The 23,242-nt window shown below is 39.1% G+C and overlaps 1 protein-coding gene and 1 pseudogene across 1 annotated transcript in view; both read right to left on the bottom strand.

Annotated features, from left to right (window-relative positions):
* LOC143696410 (uncharacterized) overlaps window positions 1-23,242 on the bottom strand; it is a 243,260-nt gene that overhangs the window by 94,145 nt on the left and 125,873 nt on the right. The gene's annotated exons all lie outside the window — the stretch shown is intronic.
* Window positions 772-23,200, bottom strand: LOC143696381 (synaptonemal complex protein 1-like; annotated as a pseudogene).

The raw sequence follows: 23,242 nt of genomic DNA, 5'->3' as shown, positions 1-23,242 counted from the left end.
GAGGCCAGAGAAGGAGACAGGAGAGATGGAGCTGTGCACTGTGGCCATGGCAGCAAGCAGGGCACCCTCAGCCCATAAATAAAATCAGGCACAGAAACGGGCAGATGGGATTTTACACCCTTCCCTGCTGTTTGCATTTCCTGCAAGCTTTCTGCAGTGTTGCTGGCAATATTTTTCTACTTTTTCAGGTGATTTACACAGCACCTCACAGGACACACTCACAGGATCAGGAGAATTCTGTGATATCCCATGGATTCATATCCCTAGGAAATACCAAGGCTCTAGTTGATTAGTTACTGTTTGAGTCCAGAAGTGGGCAGTACAAACTTCCATTTTTCACTTTCAAGTGCTCATGGGGAAAGCACAGCAGATTCTTCCAGATCTCTGCACAATATTTGTTAGCTACGTACAATAACAAATCTCATTTACATCGCTGCTCAACAGCTCAACATAAGGAACCCAAACTACTGGCCTATCCCTAAGACTACACAAAAAGAAGAAAACAAATCTATTTTGCTTCCCACCTCACCTGCATTTGGGATTTTTGATTTTGCATTATATTTTAACATGTACTTGTAGTTTTCTTGTTATGTCTAGGCTCTGAAGTAGGGTTTGTCGCTGTTGTGAAACCAAGATTAATCAAGGGTTAATACAGAAATAGATGTTCTAATCTATCCTTGGAATTCTGCTGGTCCCTAGGAAGGCTGGTGGGTGATTTCTGTCTGTGTTCAAATATTTAAAGCAATAACAAATAGTCCCATACTTGATATTTCAGATAAACAATTTAATGGCATCTTAACATTGTTTTCACGATCTTATAACGTGCATCTTTTACTCCTTATGAAGCCGAAATCTTTTTAAATACAAGCAATTCTACTGCAATTTTAGAAGTTTCAAAACCATTTTAACATACTGAAAACAAAACAGTCTCAAAAGACAGGTCTAACAGCCATTAAAATGCAGGAAAAAGCAAGAGGACTTCAGGTAAAAGAACATACATTGAACAGCAACATTTCTTCCACTATGTATTTATGTGTTAAGAAAAATGGAGTAAATTTAAAAGAACAGAAGTTCTTTAAAACCAGACTTTCTAATGCCAGAAACAGCTTTGAAACAACTTTCTATGCAGTTCTATTTATTTCAAAATTTAAAATTGGCCAATTTTTGTCCCAACATTTTGAAGCACAAGGGAGGAAAGGTGGAAAAGGCTCTGCAGGGGTTGCAGTTATAGATCTATAAAGTTCATATGTGTAAAGGAATGAACACAGTATTGAACACACTGAGTATGACAGAAAAATGCAACAAAGCACTAACTCTGAGAGAAAAACAACCCTGCAAGCAATGCCAGGGCACTGGGTATTTCTGCATTTTAAGCAAAGAACTTTACAACATCTTTAATTTTCCTTTTCCTGTCCATTTTGGAGAGCGCAGCCCAGCCCGCCTCGCGCATTCTCCTCATGGTTTTGAGTTTCAGAGCAGAGCCTGGAGATTTCACACTGGATGGAGCTGGGGTCCAGGAAGGAAAATAAAGCCATCCTTTAGTTTCTGTAAACAATCTGATTAACTGCTTGCTTTAATCTTAGGAAAGGCTAACATACCTTTTTTGGTGCTGTGGAATGTAATTGTGAAGCTTGTGGATAATCTTTGTACAAATTTTTAAACATTTCTTCTTCCGAGACTATGCTCTAATAAATGAAAAAGTTACTTACTCACACTATATTAAAAACTACTTTTTCTTTCCCCCTAAGGATATTAAACTATGAAAAATAAAAAACATTAAGATGTCATTATGAGGCAAAACAGTTCAATAAAAAGAATGTTAATTATGTACATAGAATTCCAGAAAGAACCAATCAATTAAAAATATACCCATAAATATTGGCTTGAATGTGGAAGCCCAAACTGTTTATTTTCATTCTCAGAGCCAGCAGTGAGCACAAAGAAGTGCTCAGCACAGGATTTGCTCTCTGACTCTTACCAGGAGGTCAGTGTGCTCAGAGCTGTCTGACTGAGTGTCCAGCTGCACAAGCACTTTCTGCTTTTTCCTGCTGCTCTGCTCTGAAGGCAGGTTTGTGCTTCTTCCACTGTGCATTTTATCCATTGGAGGAGTCTTGATAGCATATGTCTGGGAAAGAAAACGTTTCTATTTTTAGATTTTATTTTATGGGGTAAGAATGGAATCTAAAGCCAAACTCAGGAGCCAGTTTACAGTCTGAGTGTCCAAGAATTCACCTGAGAGAAATGGTGGAACTCTTCTCTTTCCATCCAAACACGAAGCAATGACCCAAACAAAGTGGGGTGGGGTGGAAATAGCATTTTTTATATTATTTTTGTTGCCAAATGAGGAGAATGAAGGGGAAGCTATGGAAGAGCTGAGTTTCATGGCACATTGTATTTCAGTTCTTCATGCTTATCTGCAGAAATTCAGGTTATTCTGAACTGTAGCCACGACATGTGGACCATATCAAACATCAAAGAAAATGGGAACAAACAAAACTGCAGGAAAAGGCTTTCAGAGAAAGATTGATAGCTATATCAAGATTGGTGTTACTTAAAATAGTCTTTTCACTAGAAGTTAACCTGAGAAGCATTGAATGGTCCAGTGCAGTCCTTTTTCAGACAGATAACATCAAAGTGGTGCTGGATTCCATTGCTCCAATATGAAAACCACAAGTGAACTCCTGACAGGGAAGAAGGGTAAGTTCTGCAGTCAGGACTACTTTGACACTTTGACCATTTTTACAGCTAGATCAGCTTTGTTCTCTTCCATAGAGGAAAAGTGCCTTTACAAATGGACACTTTTAAGACTGAGTAAAACAATTCCAGAGACATAAAAAAATCAACAACGGAGCAAGAAAAATTACACAGTGGGAGCCCTTCCAGAAACTGCTGTCTAATATCTCCATGGAATGGTAGGACCCTTTAAAATCCCTTCTTATCCCAGGGGGAAAAAAAAAATCATCTACAGAGAAGTAAGAAATACAGGCAGAAAAATGCAACAAGAAAAATTCACTGTTAGGAGTTACAAAACTTCAGTGTTGGACTGCCCAAGGGGCTTCCTGCACTGAAGGAGATATTTTTTTATTTTTATCTTTTTTATTTTAGGAATATAATTTGGAGACTTTCTATTTTTACATGAGTAGATTCACTGTATAGATCTATACAAGGTTTAGGAGTCCCAGGAACATAAATTTTTATTTTCTTTAAGAAGTTTGAAGTCAAAAGCATTCCAGTGTCTTTTGTTGAATGCAAATAAATTATCATGGCACTTCAATTGATTCTACACATATAAACACTACCAAAGCAATTAAAAAGTTGAAGTTACCTTGTGTTTCTTTTCACTTTCAGGAATCATACTGTGAGAGTGCTCTTTTACAAGATTCTCCTACAAAAGAGTTATGTGACAGCAAGGAAATATTTCTTTGAATTCAGTTGTTAAAAATCTTCTTGGTGTAATTACAGAGCACAGTCTATAATCACAGACTGTTACAAAGCTCACACAAAAATATGACCAGGTTTAGCACAGCCCCAGTATTCAAAAGTCACTGAAAAAACCCCTACAGTTTAGGGAACTTTTTTGCTTTAGCTAGTTAAAGTTAACTAAAATAAAGGAGAGTTTTGTTTTGTTGTTTGCTTATTCATATATAATCTATAATCACAGACTGTTACAAAGTTCACACAAATATATGACCAGGTTTAGCACAACCCCAGCATTCAAAAGTCCCTGTTTTTCTGTTCAGTTTCATTTCTTATCCAACTCCTCCCACAGCACAAGCCCAGGCCCACCTCTCACCCCCACTGCTCAGTGAATAAAAAACTCCACCTTCTCTTCAATTTCTGCTTTCAGTTGTTCCTTAAGGGAGGCCAGTTCACTTTTCAAACATGACAGCTCATTTTCCTACAAACCATTAAATAAAGGACAGGGTTAACTATGCACAGCCCAGAAAAAAGAAAACAGTCCCAAGTGAGACAGTAATTAACAGGGACACTCATTAGATACACAAGAGAATTCTATTTGCTTTTCAGCCCTATACTTGAAGCTTTGCTTTAGCTTGTTTAAAAAGACTGAAGCACTATAAGAAACAGGAACTTGATCAGAAATGTTCAAGGTAAGACCTTAAAACACTTGGGAGAACAGGGCTGAGAGGGCACAATCGAAATATTTACAACAAAAGTTTCCTATTCCAAGTGGGAAGTCAGAGCATGACACACTATCTGCAAGAGCAGACACAAACACACTGCTACTCCAATTCATTTCTAGAAACATTTGGAGTTTTTAGTGCCCAGAATAAGATCTGCTGCAGCAGCTTGGGTGGGACTGCTACTGGTAAAAATTAAAACCACACTGGAAAAGTTCCCAGAGAACTGTCTCTGGTAGGAAAGACCCAAGAGCACAGCAGGAAAAAGAAACTCTCTAAGCAAACTGAAAAAAGATTTTTAGAAGTCACAAACTGACTGAAGATCACATCTTTTGTCTCTCTGTGCTGTCGGTGGGCAGGAGGCAGGGATTGGGAAAAAAGGTGTTTTAAAGGTTTATTTTAATTCTCATTACCCATTTTTAATTCTATTAATAATAAAACTTTTGATGCTATTTAAGTTTGAATCTGCTTTACCCTCAAAGTGTTTTTCTCCTAATCCTTACCTCAATTGAATTTTTCTTTCCCCTCCTCTGCTCAACTACAGCAGAGAAAAATGAGTGAATGTTTTTGTTGTGTTTGCCTGGCCCTTAGCCAGTATAAAACCACTCCACAAGGACATCAGCCCCTTCACTGAATTACTGCACATTGGAAAGTACTCCTTACCAGTGCTCTTGCTGATGAGAACTGCTTTTGCTGTTTCATTTTATAGACTTTTAACTCTGCATCTTTTTCTTCAACCATTTTATCATATTCATTCTGGGTTAAAAAAAACCAAACCAACAACAAACTCAAAACATGTGACTAAATTATGTTACAATTATAGAGTTATCCAGTCTTAAAACATCATTTCTTTCAAACCAGGCTCTTAAGATTCAGAAAGAAAAGATTCATTGATGCTTCTGCAGAAACTGTAAAGCAGAAAATGCTCAATTCAAGTATTATTTTGTGGACTGGCAGAGAGTGCTTGATTTCTGTGCAGCAATATGTGCTCAGCACTAAGAGCCAGCTGTGCCATCTTTATTAATGTATCTGCTAAAGATATTGCAAAATAGAGGAACAGAAAGGAAAACTAAAATGTGTCAGGCTAAACTGCTGACAGTCACTAAGGCATCTCAGAGAAAGAGCCAAACTGATACTGAAAAATATTGCACTCAGATGGTATCAAAGGAAGCCTGAACTGAAAAAAATCTAAAAATCCCAGAAGTTTAGATGAATGGAATTTATCTGCCCATAGGAATCTTTTGAAAATCTTCAAATGAATTTGATTTTAGATGATGCAAAGTCCAGCATGTGTTCAGCTTCCTTTTCCCAGATTCAGGCCTGTTTCTGCTTTGGAAAGGTCATGAACGTGGTATCACAAGTTATAAACATGCTGTTAACATGGTATCACACACTGCAAACCACAGCAAGCAGGAAAATCTCTTCCCTTGTGCTTTTCCATCAGTGCCATCATCTCAGTTATCTTGTGCTGACATCTGGCATCAGTTTCTCTCTGTATCATTGCTGCTTCATCACAAAGCAACCTCATCTTTTCTACCTGTCAGCAATAAATTGCATTTCATTCATCAACATAACCATATATTTCTTTTTAATCTTAATTTCTTCTGTCCCCTGTGGGTGCAAAGTTTGCAGTCCCACTTGGGCTTTATTTGCTTTTAAGATCCCTTTCAAATCCCTCATCTTTTCTGCAGATTGTTAAAATGGGCAAGATCAAAGGTACAGCCATGGCAGGCAAGTTCACTTCAAACCAAAAGGCCATTTCAAGCACTCTGCCCTAACATTTCTTAGCATTGCCATCAAAAAAAACCATGTGGGCAGAAAAATACTAACATGGGAGAAGTTATAATCTAATTTAACTATGCTGACTTTATATCAAGGGTGGAATTTCTTTGAACTATATCTTGAAAGCAAGAAGTTTTAATGGAGTTCTTATTTTCAAAGACATATTCAAATACGTCAGCCTAAGCACCTCATGTACTAAAGCTTTGCTCACAGGCATACACAAATTCCATTTATGTCTGAAATGGAAGAGCAAGGACTCTGGCCAATAAAGCTTCATAAAAACATTTTAAATTTAAAAAATTAAATTGCAGTAAAAATTAACACCTCTCACCTCTTCACGAAGTTTATTTTCATTTCCTTTTCTTGTTTCTATGTCTTTTTGATAGGTGTCAACTGCTTCCTTATGTTGCTTGTTCATATTTTCCATCTCTAACTGCAATTTATTCACCTTTTGAGAATGCAGAATTGCTGCTGTTATTTGTTTAGGAATTACTATGTTAATGATTTTTTCTTACCTCTTGTTTTTGAGCACAAACACACTGTTACTGTTCAGGTATATGATTAAAGTGTTTCCTATTTAAAAGTTCAGCTTTTTTTTTTAATAAAGAGTTGAACTTTGGCCTGAAGTGAGTTGGAAAATACTCAAAGAAAGAATGGCAACAGCCCAGTGGGGAAGACTGCCCTAAGCAGTCACCCTAAATGCTGTGAATGCCTCAGAAAAAAACAAATACAGATGGAGATTTGATTCCCTCTCTTGTAAATCTGTATCAGATTTTCACAGCTTTTATGGTACATTTTTCTCCCAGCTGTGCATCTTGATTACAGTTTTTCCTTTTAAGGTTATCATATGAATATCCTCAAAAAAGTCCACTTTTCTTCAAGTGCAGTACCCAAAGCTGGACACAATATTCCCATCAGAGGGATTGCCACTGCAGAACACATTTAAAGAACAGCCTTAAAAAAGTAATATATATATATACATATTTGTATATGTCTTTTAAATGCTTTTCTGTTACAATGAGGTTGCTGAACCCTGTTCAGTCCACTATCAACAAAAGGAAAAAAAAAAAGGAACAGATTAGAAACATCATTAATTGCAATGTGAATCCATCTCTTAAATGTCCAACAGTCAGTGCCCAATGATTAAAAATGGAAGCATCTTCTAAAAACTGTGAGCTCATTCCTGCAAAGTCTGTATCCCAGATCCCAAAGCAGCTCAGAACGTATTGAACAAGTATTATCATTACTTACAGTGGCACTTAAAAACACTCACCTCATCTTCTACAGGATGTTATTTAAACCTACCTTCCCTTCATAAGTATTGCTTTTCTTGCTTTCTGCAGTAAGTTTCTTTTTCAGCACCTTATTCTGTTGAAATAAAACAAAACAAGCACTGTACCTTAATAAGTAAATAGAATTATGTAATGGTTTAACTGCATCAAGAAATTCCAGCTTTCATCAGGCAAATAACTCTCTGTTGTGCAGCTCAGGTTCCAGAACAATTCTTCAAACAAATGAATGTTCAACTCATTTCTGTGATAATTACTGTTTCTTCATGACCTTAAGAAAGGCTCCTCCTGAGCAAGAGCAGGGAATAACAAATGAGGTGCAGAATGGGAATTACAACTAAGATGCTGCTGACAGAAGGTGTGAAGATGTCATGACAAAAAATACAAGTTCTTTATTTTTACAGTGAAGTTACTACAGTTTGTGCCAGTGCAGAATTATTTTCTACTAGTGGTAACTGAGATACTTATTACAAGTACAAAAAAAACACCATGCACTAAATGAAAAATGAAGTTTATTAAAGATATTATTTTTGTAATTGCTCTTTTCAAATTAAGGCACATTTAACAAATCAAGTGATTCCTGAGATGACTCCCTAATTTGCTCAGGGTTAGGATAAGAAAGGAGAATTTTTAAATTACATAGGTGTATCTAAAGATATCACAGCAGACACAAACCTGCTGAAAAGGCAACCCAAAATAAAATGTGTTTATGTATTTGTGAAATGAAAATCTCTACCCACCTCCTGCTGCAACTCTTCAATGCATTTGGTTTTATTTTCCACCTGCTTCTTTAAATTGTTCATCTGAAAGAGAGATTTCAGACATTCATTAGTAAGTTCTACAAATGACTCCCTATGTGAGCAATTCTTGTAAATGTTCTCAAACCTGCACATGCACCAGTCTGGTTTGTTCCAATGGGACTGCAACACCAGCTGACATGTTAGAATAATCAGAGTTTTAGCCATAAAGTACCACAAGATGTTAATTAATAGCAGTGAACCAGTTCCTTAGTTGTTAGAGACTTAAGAAAGAAGAAGAAAAATCCCCAATATCTTCACAATTTAAAAATACACTTGCATGAAGTTCCCTACATCCATGAAAAGATGAATTTCCCAATTATTTTCTAGAATCTTCAATGGCTTTTCCTTTCTTGAAATTTCATTTTCAGTACTCTTAACCTGAAATGACAATTGTAAATCTTTGACTGTTACAATGAAATTCTGAAATTTGCTAAAAACCCCAGGTTGCTTTGAACCAATAGAAAGAAAAGTAGAAATGTTTGAATCTATTTAAGCTAAAACTCACGCTACATATAAAAAGCTAATCCAGAGCCCATCCATCACTGTGTGGGTATATGAAAAATCAGAAAAGCAGGTTCTCTGTTTGCCTGAAAACAACCAAATCTTTAATATGAAACTTGCAGCAAAGAGTGAAGATCCCCGTGACTGTGCTTGTCTTTTGAAATACCAGGGCTCAGCATGGGCACACACAATGGCACAGCTGGCAGCAGCTGAGAGAGAAGAAACCTCTGGCAGAGATCACATCCCCCAGGCAGAGCTTTGCAGAAAAATCCCAACACAGATTTTACATTTAATGCTGTCCTACAGGTTCTGTAAGATATTTGCATGACACATGACATACATTTTCTTCTCTTTCATCCAGGGTACTTCTCATCTCTTCACCTGTCTTTGCCATTTTCTCCTTCCAAGACTCCAGTTCATTTCTAAGTGCCAAATTAACAAGCATTAGTAAATATTTCCTTCTTGCCTTTAACTTATTTTCAGTACTTCTAAGAAACCCTTCTTTTATTTTCTAAAAAGAGCTGCTAATGTTGATGGGAACTTCATAAGCTGCTCAATGAAAATGTTCTTAAAATGCAGCAACATGCCCAGTAAGTCAATGTGTGAACTGTCCATACTTTTTTGAAGTAGGAAAAGATGTTCCAGCTAAGCCAAGGAAAATACATCCTCACCTGGACTATTGCAATGCAGCTGTGAAACATGGGAGCTGCCTGTCTATTGAACTGGTGATACAGAGAGTAACTCTTACCCAGTTTTGCCTTGTCACATTTAATCCATGACCTTCACCTTCCATTTTCATTGCCTTCTCACCTGAGGTGTCTAATGCACAACAAGACAGCTCCTACTATGTAATACAAAATGATGGCAAACACTGTTCCTGCAGCAATTGGTATTTCTAATCTGAGAAAATTTCTACTTGGCCAACAGCAATTCTGAATAGTTTCTGTTTAGCTATATAATCTAGAAAAAACATGAATCAAAAAATCCCAGAAAGCAGCATTTGAACACAACTAACTATTTGAGTCTACTTCCTTTCACAATATCAGTTATTAATATTTGTTTTTACTTGCCTTAGCTGGCTATTTGCCTCTTCTAGATTTTCAACTAACTGCTTTGTATTTTCTTCTTTTTTCTTACTATCCTAAATAAAGACCCATGTGTCAGCAAAGAAATAAAATTCAAAGTGACTTCTTAAAAAATTCAAAGACATCCAAAGCACACTGAGCTGCCTTGCTCACAAGTGTAAATACACTTCCTTTCCAACTCAAACACAAAAAACAGCTCAGGTACTCTACAGACCCAAGTCATGTTGCAGCTCATCATCTAATTTGTAAAACTGAGTAATTTGTCAAATTGAGTATTGTCCTTTCATGAAACCTGGAAGTTTACAACTTGCCTCTTGTTGTTCTTGCAGTTTCTTGACTTCTGCAGCCACAGCATTTTTCTCTTGTGCTGTTTGTTCTTTCTCTAGTGAAAGCTTACTGAGATACACTGTTAGTTGTTCATTCCTTAACCTAATTTCAAACAAATGGCCAAGAGGAATAAGAAGATGCCTTTTGAAATCTCCTTTTAAATTAAACATACCCATTATCAAGTCTTATTCCATGCTGAAAGAAGTCCAGGCCTTTATCTACAAATATGAGCTTTGCAGCAGAGTCAGAGAGATGTAAAAAGGTGACAGAAGAAGGAAAGAAAATCAGAGTCAACTTTATATAAATCTCATGGTTAATGAAGATGATGTAGTTCAAAGCAAGATTAACCATGAATTCAGAAACTTTCTCTTCTTGTTAAATAAGTCAAAGAGATATGGAACAACTACATATGCCATAGAATACATACAAATAGAGAAAGTGGAATTTAGAAATGTAAGTCTAGAATTAATGGCATATATGTGGTTCAAAAGTTTGATTAGAAAACAATCCTAGTTCATTTCACTGTGGATTAAAGCAGCTCCACCAAAACTAATTAAATATTATATTTTCAAAATGGTCATACGCCTCTTGTTCAAGATCTGTTTTCAGAGTCACAAACTGCTTTAAATAATCTTGTTCCTTCTCAGCTGTACTTGTCAGCTGTGCTTTCAAATCCTGGAATTCTTTCTGCAAAATGAAAAGGAAGAGTTTTGAGTATCCATGTGCAAACTCCAGCTGCTGGAGGTTATCAGACATGAACTAAGAGCACAAGGCTTTCAGAAGAACCCAACAACATCCATGGCATGGATTATCCAGGTTGGATCTTTCCAGTCTCTGCTGGGATCTGGAAGTGCTGTGAGACAGTGAACTGTGACACCAGTGCTGTTCATGTCTGTCCCCTGCTGTGAGTTCAATTACCTGGGCTGCAAAATTAGGGTGGGACACTGCTCTGGGTGCTGTTTCTTATGCATAAACTTGTGTCCAAGTCATGATGTGCAACTTCACTATTTCTAAAAACATGTTACTATTGTCCTACTTCAGACCTCTCTCATCTGGAGAGCATTTTCATTGCTCTCTCCACGTTTTTCTCTCTCTGCATATTTTCTACAGTAGCCTCAAGACTCTTCTTCAGTCAAAGTCCTCCAATTTGCCCATTTTAGAAAATGAGTGAAACTCAGTTCAGAACACTCAATGCACAGATTAGAACAACAAGCAAACACAGTGAAATGCACACCTGATTTCCCACTATCTTAACTTGAGTAGATATGGATTCTTGTTAGGCTTGTAAATCTAAAATCATAATGAAAAGAAACCTCTGTTAAGAGTGTATTTCATATAGCTGAGACTTCTGTGACAGAAAATGGGCCTGTGTCACAGTACAGCAGGGTTCACAGAGGCCAGAGCTAATTACCTGCCTGTAAGGAAGAACAAATGGGAAAACTTTATATCCACAGGGAGTGGCATTTGAATGGGCATGAACAAAGAAGGAAATAACCAAAAACCTTGAGAAGGAAAACCAAAAACACGGGAGACAAGAAAAACTAAAAGCACAGGAGACAAGAAAAACAGTGGCAATAAAAAAGTTCTTTAAAGAAAACACTGAAATTGTGTGTGAGAAAGTTTAGTAGAAATGTTAAGGTAGACTAGATGGTGTTTATTTATGACATTTAAGATACTTACAAAGCAAGAGGAATTTCATATGAAAAGCAAATGCCATGAGATTAATAAAATGAATATTTACCAGAGTTTCTGACAGCTCTTCAAGTTGCACTTCTTTATCACATTTTACTTTAGTCATCTCTTCTACAGCACATGGAATGTAAAATTAATGGAACAGAAATGATTTTTCATATTTAGCAGGCAGTATAAAACATTTACCCCTTTGCAATACCCAGTTCTCAAAACTTGTTGGATTAAGTTAAGAAGCTGAAAAGCTAATTTATGACTTAATCTAAATGTAGACTTGAAAAAATGATTCAGACATTAGCAAATCTCTATCTGAAGAGAAACTAAATATTTATCTTAAATAAAATTTAGAGCCTTTATATGTTTTCCACAATTATAACTTCAAATAAACCATGGACTGTAAGACTAGAGTATTCTGCAAGTATTGCTGCACCGGCATTGTTCCAGAAAAAAATCTGAACTGCTGAAGGTACCACATGGATATGCTGAGAAAGGAAACCAGTTGTTACTGACTTCCAAATGGTTTCTATGTGCACATTGACAGTGCTGGTATTTTTTGCAAGTTCTCAGCAGCAAGGCAGAGCTCTCACTCTGGGGACTAAGGAGCACATCCCTAGAAAGCACAGGATATCAAATTGATGATATTTAAAGACAACCCCTGCCAGCATCATTCCACTTCCAGCACGGGCAGGGTCCCAGAAACCTCAATGGGAGGGTTTCATCTCTGCTACAGAAGTCACTCCTGGCACCTGCAGTGCTGCTGCTCTTAGCTGGAAACCAAAATTACCTCCAGAAGAATTCATGCAGGAATGGTCTCACTATTGGAGCTCTGCACAGCACTGCCCTTTGGCTGCTGCCAGTACCAATGACCCCCAAAGAAAAGGGATCAGCTGAGTCAAAATAAATTCAGGCATTCCTGATAGGTACAGGTACTGTAAAATCATTTCTCCACCTACTAGAGACAGTCCATTTCCAGACAACAGCAGAAAGCATTTTTATTACTGCCTGGCTCATTTTCTGCCTTTCTACAAGCCTTACCCAGTTCAGCAGATTTCTTTTGGAGCTCCAAGGTAAGCAGCTTTGAATGATCTTCATATTTCTTTAATCTAAGAAAATGGTAAATTAAAAACCCCAAATGGAGGGTACAAAGCACTCACTGCATTTGAAACTTCAAGGACAATAAGACAAAGTCTTAGCACAAGCACTTTAAGAACATTTACCTTTCAACAGGCAGATGATGAATCTGCCTGCAGCACATATCAAATTACACTTTTACAACCTCAGAACAGTCGACATAAAAGTAAACAAATCTATACCTACAGAAATCTCTATTTCTTAAAGACAGAGTTATGAAAGTTGGAGGGGGCAAAAATTTACTTTTTATAGACCAGTATCAACTATCACCAACAAAAAAATTTACATTCAATTCTCTGCATTTAGACCACTGTGTGGAAAAAACCTCCAAATTTCAGCTTCATTTCCAATTGTTCGTGATTTTGTCATAGACTGCAACCTGTAAGATCACTCTTGGAATTGAAACTCATTAATTTACCTATTTTGCTCTTCTTGCAGCAAGCTTTTCAAATTGGCAACAGAAGTCTCCAACTCCTCTGTCAGGGCTGCAAGCAAAGCCTTCATTTTTTTACATTCTTCCTCCTGCTCTTCCTTTTCTCCAGTAACCTGAATTAACGTTTTCACTCTAGTCTGGAGCTCAGTTTCCAAGTTCTTTTGAGTAACCTTCAAGACATGATATCATTTCTAAACATGTTTTGCAACAAACAGCTACAGCTGTTTCATGTCTAAAGTATCCATAATTATTTATGCAAATACTCCTCTAGTCTATTTCTACTGTAAAACTATAAGCAAGGGGTACATCTGCCTTTTGCAATGACATTTTAGCCTCTTCCAGCTCTGCCCTCAAATGTTCTTTACTGACCTGGAATTCCTTTAACATTTCTTCATTATGTACTAAACAAAAAAAGATGTTAATATTTTTAAAAATAGGATATTTATAAAAGTATATATAAATATAAATATAAATATATTATATAAAAATATAAATAAATATATAAAATACAAATATAAATATACATATAAATAAATACATTAAAAATATATATAAATATATTTATATATATGTATATAAAAGTACTGCCAAAAATGGAAAATTACATACATTTAAAGAATTTAACAAAGACCAATGGTACTGACATCATATACTATAAAATAATAGATAAAATTTGAATATAGATGGCTTAAAAATATTGAAAATCAAGTTCTGAAAAGTAAGTTTCCTCAGTGACATCTGCCTGACTGTAAATTTGCAATACTGAAGCAACATATTTTCCCCTTGCAATCTTCCAAAGCTCTCAGTGCTTGACTCACCCTAAAAACGGCCCTGCCAGTCCTGCTCCCACATGAGCAGCTCCTGTTCCAAACAAAAATAAGGCCTTCAAGGCCCCAAAATTCTGCTGCCAACCAGCAACAGAATAAAACCATCATGACCCTGTTTGCTATGCTTCTATAAACAATTACATCTCATAAATAAACAATCATAAACAATTACATTTAAATTCTATAAACAATTACATTTAAACACAGCAGGCAGAACTCTTACAGTTTGCTTCCATTAAGTCAGCAATCTTATTTTGTGACGTCTGCAGCTGAGCCTTCATGTCTTTTATGACAACATCATTTTCATCTCTCTCTATGGTGAGAGCTGAAATCTAGAAAAATGCAAGAAATATCATCATGAAGTCTGGAAAAGGGACAGATGTTAATTTTCATTTGTACCCCAGGTATGATAAGCAGACATTTTGCTGTCATTCAAGTTAGATTAGATAGATAGAGAGAGAGATAGAGAGATAGACAGATAGACAGACAGACAGATAGAAAATATTTGGCTAGATATAATCTTAGCCAAATATTGATCAAGTCACATTACTCTAAAGAAAAAAGTTCTCCAATTCAAAATCAAACCATAAATTCCAGTACACTAAAGGTACTGAAAGATCACTAAACTTAGCAGAATTTGACTTAAATGCAGCTTCAGGTGTTATTTTGTCTTTTTTACTAATACCCAGAAACACTTCTTGGCTCTTGCATTGCCCCTTTAGTCACAAACAAAGCTCTACATATGAGATGGTAAAATGAGCAAACCTGCTTTTCCTTTTGACTGACTTCCAGTTTGCATTCTTTTTCAAACTTGTCCACTTTTTCTGCTTCTTCTTTTACTTTTGAGATACAGTAACATCCACAGTTAACATTCTAGCTGAAATATACTCCAAGTTCAATACAACTTCCACTTTAAGATTGCTTGGAATTGTACAGCTGTACCTTTTGTTTCCCAAGAGTAATTGTTGAGCCAATGTTTGGTTTTATAATCAAAATACAAACAGAAAAGAGCATGTGAAAATGAAACAGGAACACACCAGGCTATACATACAGAGAGAGAGAGCATTTAGCTAAAGTTTCTGTAGCTATACACTAGTGCATTATCATTTAAATAAACCAACTATGTGAAATAAGCACTGATCTCTAGACTGTACTTCACAGACAAAACTTCAATGTTGAGTGACGGTTTGAAAAATAAAGTTCCCAATTTGGCCCAGTGGAACAGCAACAGAAGGGGCCAGGCAGTGAACAAAGGCTGCATGAATAAAAGAAGGGTCCCAGTGTCTCAGGGTGACCTGCTCACCATTCCAGCCCTTCACATCTGTCTGCCCTGGCCCTGCATGTGGAACACAAGCTATGAAGTACAAAATTGAGCCAGCTGCATAAACACAATAAACTGAATTCTCACATTTGAAACTCATTTCCGATCTGTCGTTCTCTGCTTGCACACAAAGCTCCTCAAATGCCGCTGTCATTCTCTAAAAACAAAATTTAATATCTGAAGTTCAATACTGGAAACCCTGGAACTTCTCCAGGGGCTGCTGCCCACCTCAGCCATTCTGAGGAACCAGCAGGTGGGTGAAACAGAGCCCAGAAAGAAGCCAGAAGTTGTGGCAGTGACCCAGCACTAAGCACCCATCCCACAGATCACAGGGATCCACATCCCACACACTGCTGCACTTTCTCCATTGAATGTGTTTTATGGAACACAAAAATCATTCTTGAAAAGGGATTGAAAACCCAACTTCCTGCATCACACACGACATGATACCCACACATGATGGATACAAACAGTATCCCAGCATAAACAGGGAACTCAGCTCAGCTCACATAACTCACATTCCTTTCATCAAGCCTGGTCACTTACTTCTATGTTGCTATGAAGTTCCTCATACAATTGTATTGTTTCTGCCTTTTCCTGTTCATCTATCAAAGCAAGAACATATGAGAAAGTTTTTCTTTTGAACAAGAATGCCAGCTCTCCAAGTCATTATACTTAATCAGCAAAATGAATTAAAAAAGGAATTACCAGCTCCATTCTTATTAAATAAGTCCTTATGAAACATGGTGCCAAAAGTTACAGAATTTAGGGAAAATGTGCATTTCATTGAAACATTAAGCAAGCTCAGCTTTTAAATTTCCTTCCTAAGATACTTTTTTCTGTGAAAAGTTTAATTCTGGATCAGTTGATGTGACCATATTAATTAATATAGCATTAATGCTGTTGAATAATAATGTATCAACACTGTTAGTATTTCTAAACTGTAATCTAGGGTTTAGCACTGAATTTCTTCCTATCAGCAGATACCTATAACCACAGAGCTGTCATTAGAAAATTGCAACACTCCATGTCCATATTTTCCTTCTTCCACTTTTGTAATTGATACTATTTTTTCCTAAGAAAACAATTAAAAAGAGAACAGTAAAAGAAACAGCTATCAAAAAAGAACAGTCCATCTATATACAAGTGTTTCTAGAATTAAGGCTAAAAAGAAATCGACACTTCTTAAGTATCCAGGATCAAGTTGGTAAAATTCTAATGGTTAGAATAACAACTTTAAATTGCATATAAAGTAGAACTTCCAATCAAGAACATATTTTAAAACCTCAAGAATTTAAACTGCATTAAGTTATCCAACTGTTCTGGCTTGTTCAGTTTCATGAGAAGAATTCCAGTTACTCATTGTACCTTGGGGTTAAGACCTTTTCTCCCCATAAATGTGTGATGGCTGAAAACAGGAAATGTCAGCTCTGGAAATTTGTTAGAGAGTGCTGGGAATTTAGAGTAGATTCTACTGCCTAAAAACAGGCATGAAGGGTCACTTCTTATGTCTTAATATATTCCCAGTGTGTGGATGGCCCTGCAAACCTTCAATGGGCTGAGCAGCCTTGAGGAGCCCTGCCCTGCTCTGGAGCGGCTGCCAGGGCCAGTCAGGGCTGTGGGCACTGCCTCAACCCTGGGTCACAGTTTGGGCACCCAAAGAGCTCCCAGGCTGGCACCTTTCAGCAAACAATTTCACTGGCTTCAAAAGCCCTCTGCATTCAGCATTACAAACCAAAAGTCTGTTAGACCTGGGGCTTCACTTCCAATTTTGTGAGCCACTTAAAATTCACTTTTCACTCTGAGAGCCACATCCAGTCGATCCCAACTGGAGAACTTCTCTGAACAGCACGAGAAATTTCTTCTTCTTTCTTCTGTTTGTGAATTTAGAGCAAGCTAGAAGTACATTTACTCTGATCAATAAAAGCTAAAAAAGCATTTACATTTGCTGGTCTTCTCTGTGAAGCGAGTGCAGGTTTCCTTGAGCACATTACACAGATGCCTCGAAGCAGCAGCTCTAAAGGAGGGAAAAAATATCCTGTTTGCACAGGAGTGCACAGTACTTTGTGTACCTAAGGAGTAACAATGGAAATGACCTTCAAAATTTAACAGCTACATAAAACTGCCCACATGGAAACTGATTCTTTCCACCACAAGAATATATACTTGGTTCTATTACTTACTCTTTCAAGAGATCTTTATTTTCACATATCTCATCTTCCAGTTTCAAATGGAGTTTTTCATTTTCAAACTAATTTCATAGGGAACAAATGCAAAAAGACACTGTTATTGAAAAATAGATTAGAAATGCACTTTGACTTCTCAAATCCCTCATGAAAAAGTAATTTGGGGCATCAGTAGACAGAAGTCTGTTTTATCTGGTATTACATGCTGAGTCATCTTTTGCATGAAAGATGCAATAATTAATGGACAATAATTTACCAGCAAATGAGACACTTACAGGTATATTCTTCAGACAAACACTCACACGGGACAGGTGCCTGCAACTTCTCAAAATAATCATTTTCTCAAGGCACAAACCAAACTGCAACAGTCTTTAAGATTTAATTGTATCAATAATAGTGTCATACTGAATCAGGAAGCGCTTAACTTTGTTTATTTAATGTACACTATACAATACTGGCCTGCAGTTCTTGAATGGCTTTATTCTGTGCTTCAATAGTCTTTTTATTTTCCTGGAGCTTTCTTTCTTTCTGGTTTAATTCAGTTTCCACAGTCAGTTTCCACTGCTTGATCTTCTCAGCCTCTTTGTAGAGTTTTGAGAACAATTCATTCATTGTTTCTGTATTCTATTGAAACAGGTTCCACAATTTAATCTCAAATACTATCTAATTAATAGTACATAATATCTAATTCATACTGTTGGAGATAATGTATTTATCTCTTAGAAATATCACAAGAGTAATATTTTTCTACAGATGGTGATATAAGTTGATATATGATCAGGAGCCCAAGTTTATGCACAGGATGCACAAATCTTTGTGCATCCTCTATGTATGTATCAAAAGGCTTTACAGAGCACACAGGAGAAACAAATACAATGAAATATCCCAAACCCCCTTCAGACATCACCACATAGATGGGCTTAAAGACATGGATAACTGCAGTCCACCAAAATCAATAAAAGTTTTGTCAGAATTATCAGTGAAGCCAAAATTCCTTCTAGCAGGTTCTTCACACCATTTCAGTCCTCTCCTTCTGACAGACACTGCTGAGTTAAGTAAAAGCAGCTTCAGAGACTTTGCCCAAGAGTACCTGTGATCTTGCCATGAACACACACAGAATCACAGAGTCACAGAATAATGAGGTTGGAAGAGACCTCTCAGATCATCGAGTCCAACCTCTGCCCCAACACCTGGGCTATAGCACCAAGTGCCATGTCCAGTCTTTTTATAAAAACACATCCAGAGATGGTGATTCTACCACCTCCCTGGGAAGAGCATTCCAGTGCTTCATTATTCTTTTGGTGAAAAATTTCCTCCAAATATCCAACCTATCCCTCCCCTGCTGTAGCCTGAGACTGTGTCCTCTGGTTCTGTCAGTGCTGCCCGGTGGAAGAGACCGACCCCACCTGGCTACAACCTCCCTGCAGGCAGTTGGAGAGAGCAATAAGGTCACCCCTAAGCCTCCTCTTCTCCAGGCTAAACAAGCCCAGCTCCTTCCAACGTTCCTCACAGGGCTTGTGCTCCAAACCCCTCAGCAGCCTTGTTGCCCTCCTCTGGATGTGCTCAAGCACCTCAACATCCTTCCTAAACTGAGGGCCCAGAACTGGACCCAGCACTCAAGGTGCAGCCTCCCCAGTGCCCAGCACAGGGGCAGAATGACCTCCCTGCTCCTGCTGCCCACACCATTCCTGATGCAGGCCAGGAGCCATTGGCCTTCTTGGCCACCAGGGCACATTGCTGGCTCATATTCAACCGGCTGTCAGCAGCACCCCCAGGGCCCTTTCTGCCTCAACACTGTCCAGCCACACTGTCCCCAGCTTGGAACGTTGTGGGGGATTTTTGTGGCCAAAATGTGGAACTCAGCACTTGGACTTATTGAACTTCATGCTGCTGCACTCTGCCCATCCATCCAACTGATCTAAGTCTCTCTGCAGAGCCTTCCTTCCTTCCTTCCTTCCTTCCTATAGATCATCACAAGCTCCCAGCTTAGTGTCCTCTGCAAATTTACTCATGAAGGACTCGATGCCCTCATCCCCGTCGTCTATAAAAACATTGAACAGAACTGGTCCCAGTACAGAGCCCTGAGGGACAGCACTGGTGCCTGGCTGCCAGCTGCATGCAGCACCATTCACCATCACTCTCTGGCCTGGCCATGCAGCCAGTTCTGAGCCCAGCACAGAGTGCTCCTGTCCAAGCCATGGGCTGCAGCTTCTCCAGGAGTGTGCTGGGGGAGACAGTGCCAAAGGCCCTGCTGGAGTCCAGATACACAACATCCACAGCCTTTCCTGCATGCACCAGGCGGTCACCTGGTCACAGAAGGAGACCAGGTTGGTCAGACATGCCCTACCCTTCGTAGAGCCACGCTGGCTGGGTCTGATAGCCTGGCCATCCTGTGAGTGCTGTGGGATAGCACTCAGTATGAACTGCTCCATTATCTCACCTGGCACTGAGGCCAGGCTAACTGGCCTGTGATTACCAGCATCCTCCTTCCTACCTTTTGTGTAAATGGGTGTCACACTGGCCAGTGTCCAATCATCTGGAACCTCAGCAGTGAGCCACAACTCTTGATAAATGATGGAGAGAGGCTTGGCAAGCTCATCTGCCAGCTCCCTCCTCACCCTGGCATGGATCCCATCTGCACCCAGGGATTTACAAATACCCAAGTGTCCCAGCAGTTCTCTGCTCACACACAGAGCAGGAAGGAAAACCACCCCCCTTGTGCCCTTAGAACACCTTGAAAGTGTCCTACAAGCAGTGCTGGGCCAGTGGTCGAGGCAGGGAGAGCAACACACGAGCCCAAAGGGCCCTTTGGTTCACTTACAACACCCCCAAACACCATCCTTGTTTTGGCTGCATCACAGTTTTGTTACACTCCTGATGGTACTTTAATAGCTTAGGATTAAAAAAGTCTAAAAAGTTGTCAGGGATATGAAAATCAGCAGGGAGAGTGCAAGAAATGGGTTTTATTTTGTGGTAGCAAAGAGTGTTTTGTAGCTGCAAAGTACAGAAGCTATTGCAAAAAAAATGAGCTGGACTGAGTTGTGCTAAAGCAGAGATCTGCTGGTAAAGACACTGTCAAAAGAATCCAGTGCTTGAGGAAACCACTGAATTCATTGTTTTACAGATAAAACAAAGCCAGACAAGGCTGGAAACCACTGAATTCATTGTTTTACAGATAAAACAAAGCCAGACAAGGCAATTGGGATAATCTACTTCAGTTTTCCAAAGGAAGTTTTTCTGACTTCAACCCTTCTGCCCCTCAACAGAATATTCAGAACCAGTTCCACAAGGATACTCAAGTGTTTAAATCTTACTCTAATTAAAGCTCATGGACTTCACAGGCACTTCAAACAAAGAAAGAACAACAGCAATATTGCAATCACCTTAATTTTTAAAGATTTGTTTCCAGGCATGTTCACTAAATCACAAATATCTCCTCTAAGTGATTCAGCTTTAAACAGGAGACAGAAAACATTATTCCCTTTTGACTACTTCCTTTAGCCCTGAAATATCTACTGAATAATGCTTTAGGCACTGTTTGGGAACAAATTCAAAAGACCCCAAGGAATTAGATGTGCAGAGTTGATACTTAGCTGACCTCTTCATCTACTTCAGAGCAAAGTTTCACTTGCTGTGAAATTGTATCTGAAACATGAAGAGATTTTGATCAATGTCTTTCTAAAAACTGTAACAGTGAAACTGTATTTAACAGTTACAGATATGAAACTGTGAGACTACTCATGAAAATTAAACCTTGACAAGATATAAAAATCTAAAGAAGGTGCATATATTGGCAAATATTCCAATCGTACCTGAATCAGTGATTTCACCACGGTTCGACACATCAAATGGCAGCTTAAAGTCATCATCTGAGCATCTGTTCAAACCCTGCACAAATTTAAACATTAGTTCCTTATGGGTAGATTTGTAAAGAAGAATTATAAAAAATCCCTACAGATGATGTGAAAATAGAATTGGTCATTAATAAAACAACTGCCTACAAATTTCAAAGCCCAAGGTATTGGTAATGGCTTTGGAACTCACTTCTTCCTGCCCAGTGGTTGATCAAACTGTTGGTGTCCTGCAGTTTGATTTATAGACTGTGGCCAAAGGGGAGCTTTCAATGCAGGGAACTCAGCAGATCCTGCCTGGCTGGGCCCTGGTGCATGGCAAAGGACTCAAGGAGACAAATTACTTTTTTGAAGACCAGTAGTTGACATTTCTTTTTTGCTTTGCTTCCAAGGGCACTTCTAAACTATATCTGATTATGTTTCAGCATGAAAATACCCTTTTACAAGGTTTTTAAGTCACAGAGGTTCATCCTGTAAACAGCTAACTCATCTGCTGTCAGAATGTCCCATTTGAATCTCAACATATTTCATAAGGAACTTCAACATGAAAAAATAACTTGTTGAATTCCCATAACTCAGTGTGGGGACAGAACATTTTCACTGCACACCTGATCTGGTGAGACCAAGACACCAACACCAGTGCGAGCATCTGAGTGGGGCCTGTGGGAATCCATCAAATCAGAGGGGTTTGGGAAAGCTGCAAAAGGCAGCCTCAGAGACAGCAGAACTGTGATTAGAGCCAAGCAGGAGCCATGAGATAGGTCAGCAGAAAAATTATTTAAAAAGTAGAAAAGTAAGGGCAAATAGAACAATGGTCTGTGTATTAACGCTTGTCTAGAATAACTCCCTAAGTTACAGAAAAGTTTATCTAGGGAGATATTAGGAAGTTCTAAGCTTAATAATGGAGCTCTGTGCATTGTGTTTTAAGGCTTACAAGCAGCAGGCATTGTATTCAAAAAAGGCAAGCATTGTTTGAACCAAAGGTACCTGTGCTTACAGTGGTTGGATAGAACTACTGTCAATATGCTTTTGCTTTGTGTGATTGGTCAAAAAACTTTGAAAGTAAGTTGTAACATTAAGTTCTTGGTCTGCTGCCTGGGATGTGAGCTGCTGGCATCTTCCCATTGTCATCACCATGTAATGAGACTGATGCTGGAAAAGAAAACAGCTCAAGGCAGTTCCTCAGCAGTCCCGTCCCGTTTGTGATTTGTACACAGAGCCCGGCCGGCGATAGAGCCCTGCTCGCTCTCTGGGCTGAATCACCCACATCAAACGCGGACTTACAGCACAGAGCGGATGCTCGAGAAGATGATTCCCTTCAGTTTTGATAGAAAACAACAACAGAAGTCTTTGAAATTCAAACCGAAGATGTCTGTGCATATGCCAGAAACGAGTAGGCAGGAGCCGTCTCGGCCCACGCAGGGGCAGGTGTGTGTGTGCTCCAGGCCGGGGCTGTGCCGGGGCAAGGGGCAGGTGTGTGTGTGCTCCAGGCCGGGGCTGTGCCGGGGCAAGGGGCAGGTGTGTGTGTGCTCCAGCCCGGGGCTGTGCCGGGGCAAGGGGCAGGTGTGTGTGTGCTCCAGCCCGGGGCTCTGCCGGGCACTCCCCGGGCCCAGCACTGTCCCCGTGTCCCCGGGGAAGGGCCCCAGCGCTTTCCCCCCGTCCCCTCCTCAGCCGCGGCCTCCAGAGCAGCACAGCCCGAGGGGGCGGCCGGGGAGGGGGGGTTTGGGGCAGCCCCCAGCGGCCCCGCGGCCGAGCGCTCACCTGGGATCTGCCCGCAGACACCTGCCCAGCGCTCAGGCGCGGCGGCATGAACAATTTACAGCGGTTTTCCTTCTCCATGGCTCCGATAAAAGGGCGTGCGGAGCGCCCCAGCTCCCGGCG

Source organism: Agelaius phoeniceus, chromosome 34, assembly GCF_051311805.1.
Source record: "Agelaius phoeniceus isolate bAgePho1 chromosome 34, bAgePho1.hap1, whole genome shotgun sequence".
Taxonomy (NCBI): Eukaryota; Metazoa; Chordata; class Aves; order Passeriformes; family Icteridae; genus Agelaius; species Agelaius phoeniceus.
Note: the sequence above shows the minus strand (reverse complement) of the source record. Positions and strands in the feature narration are given on the sequence as shown.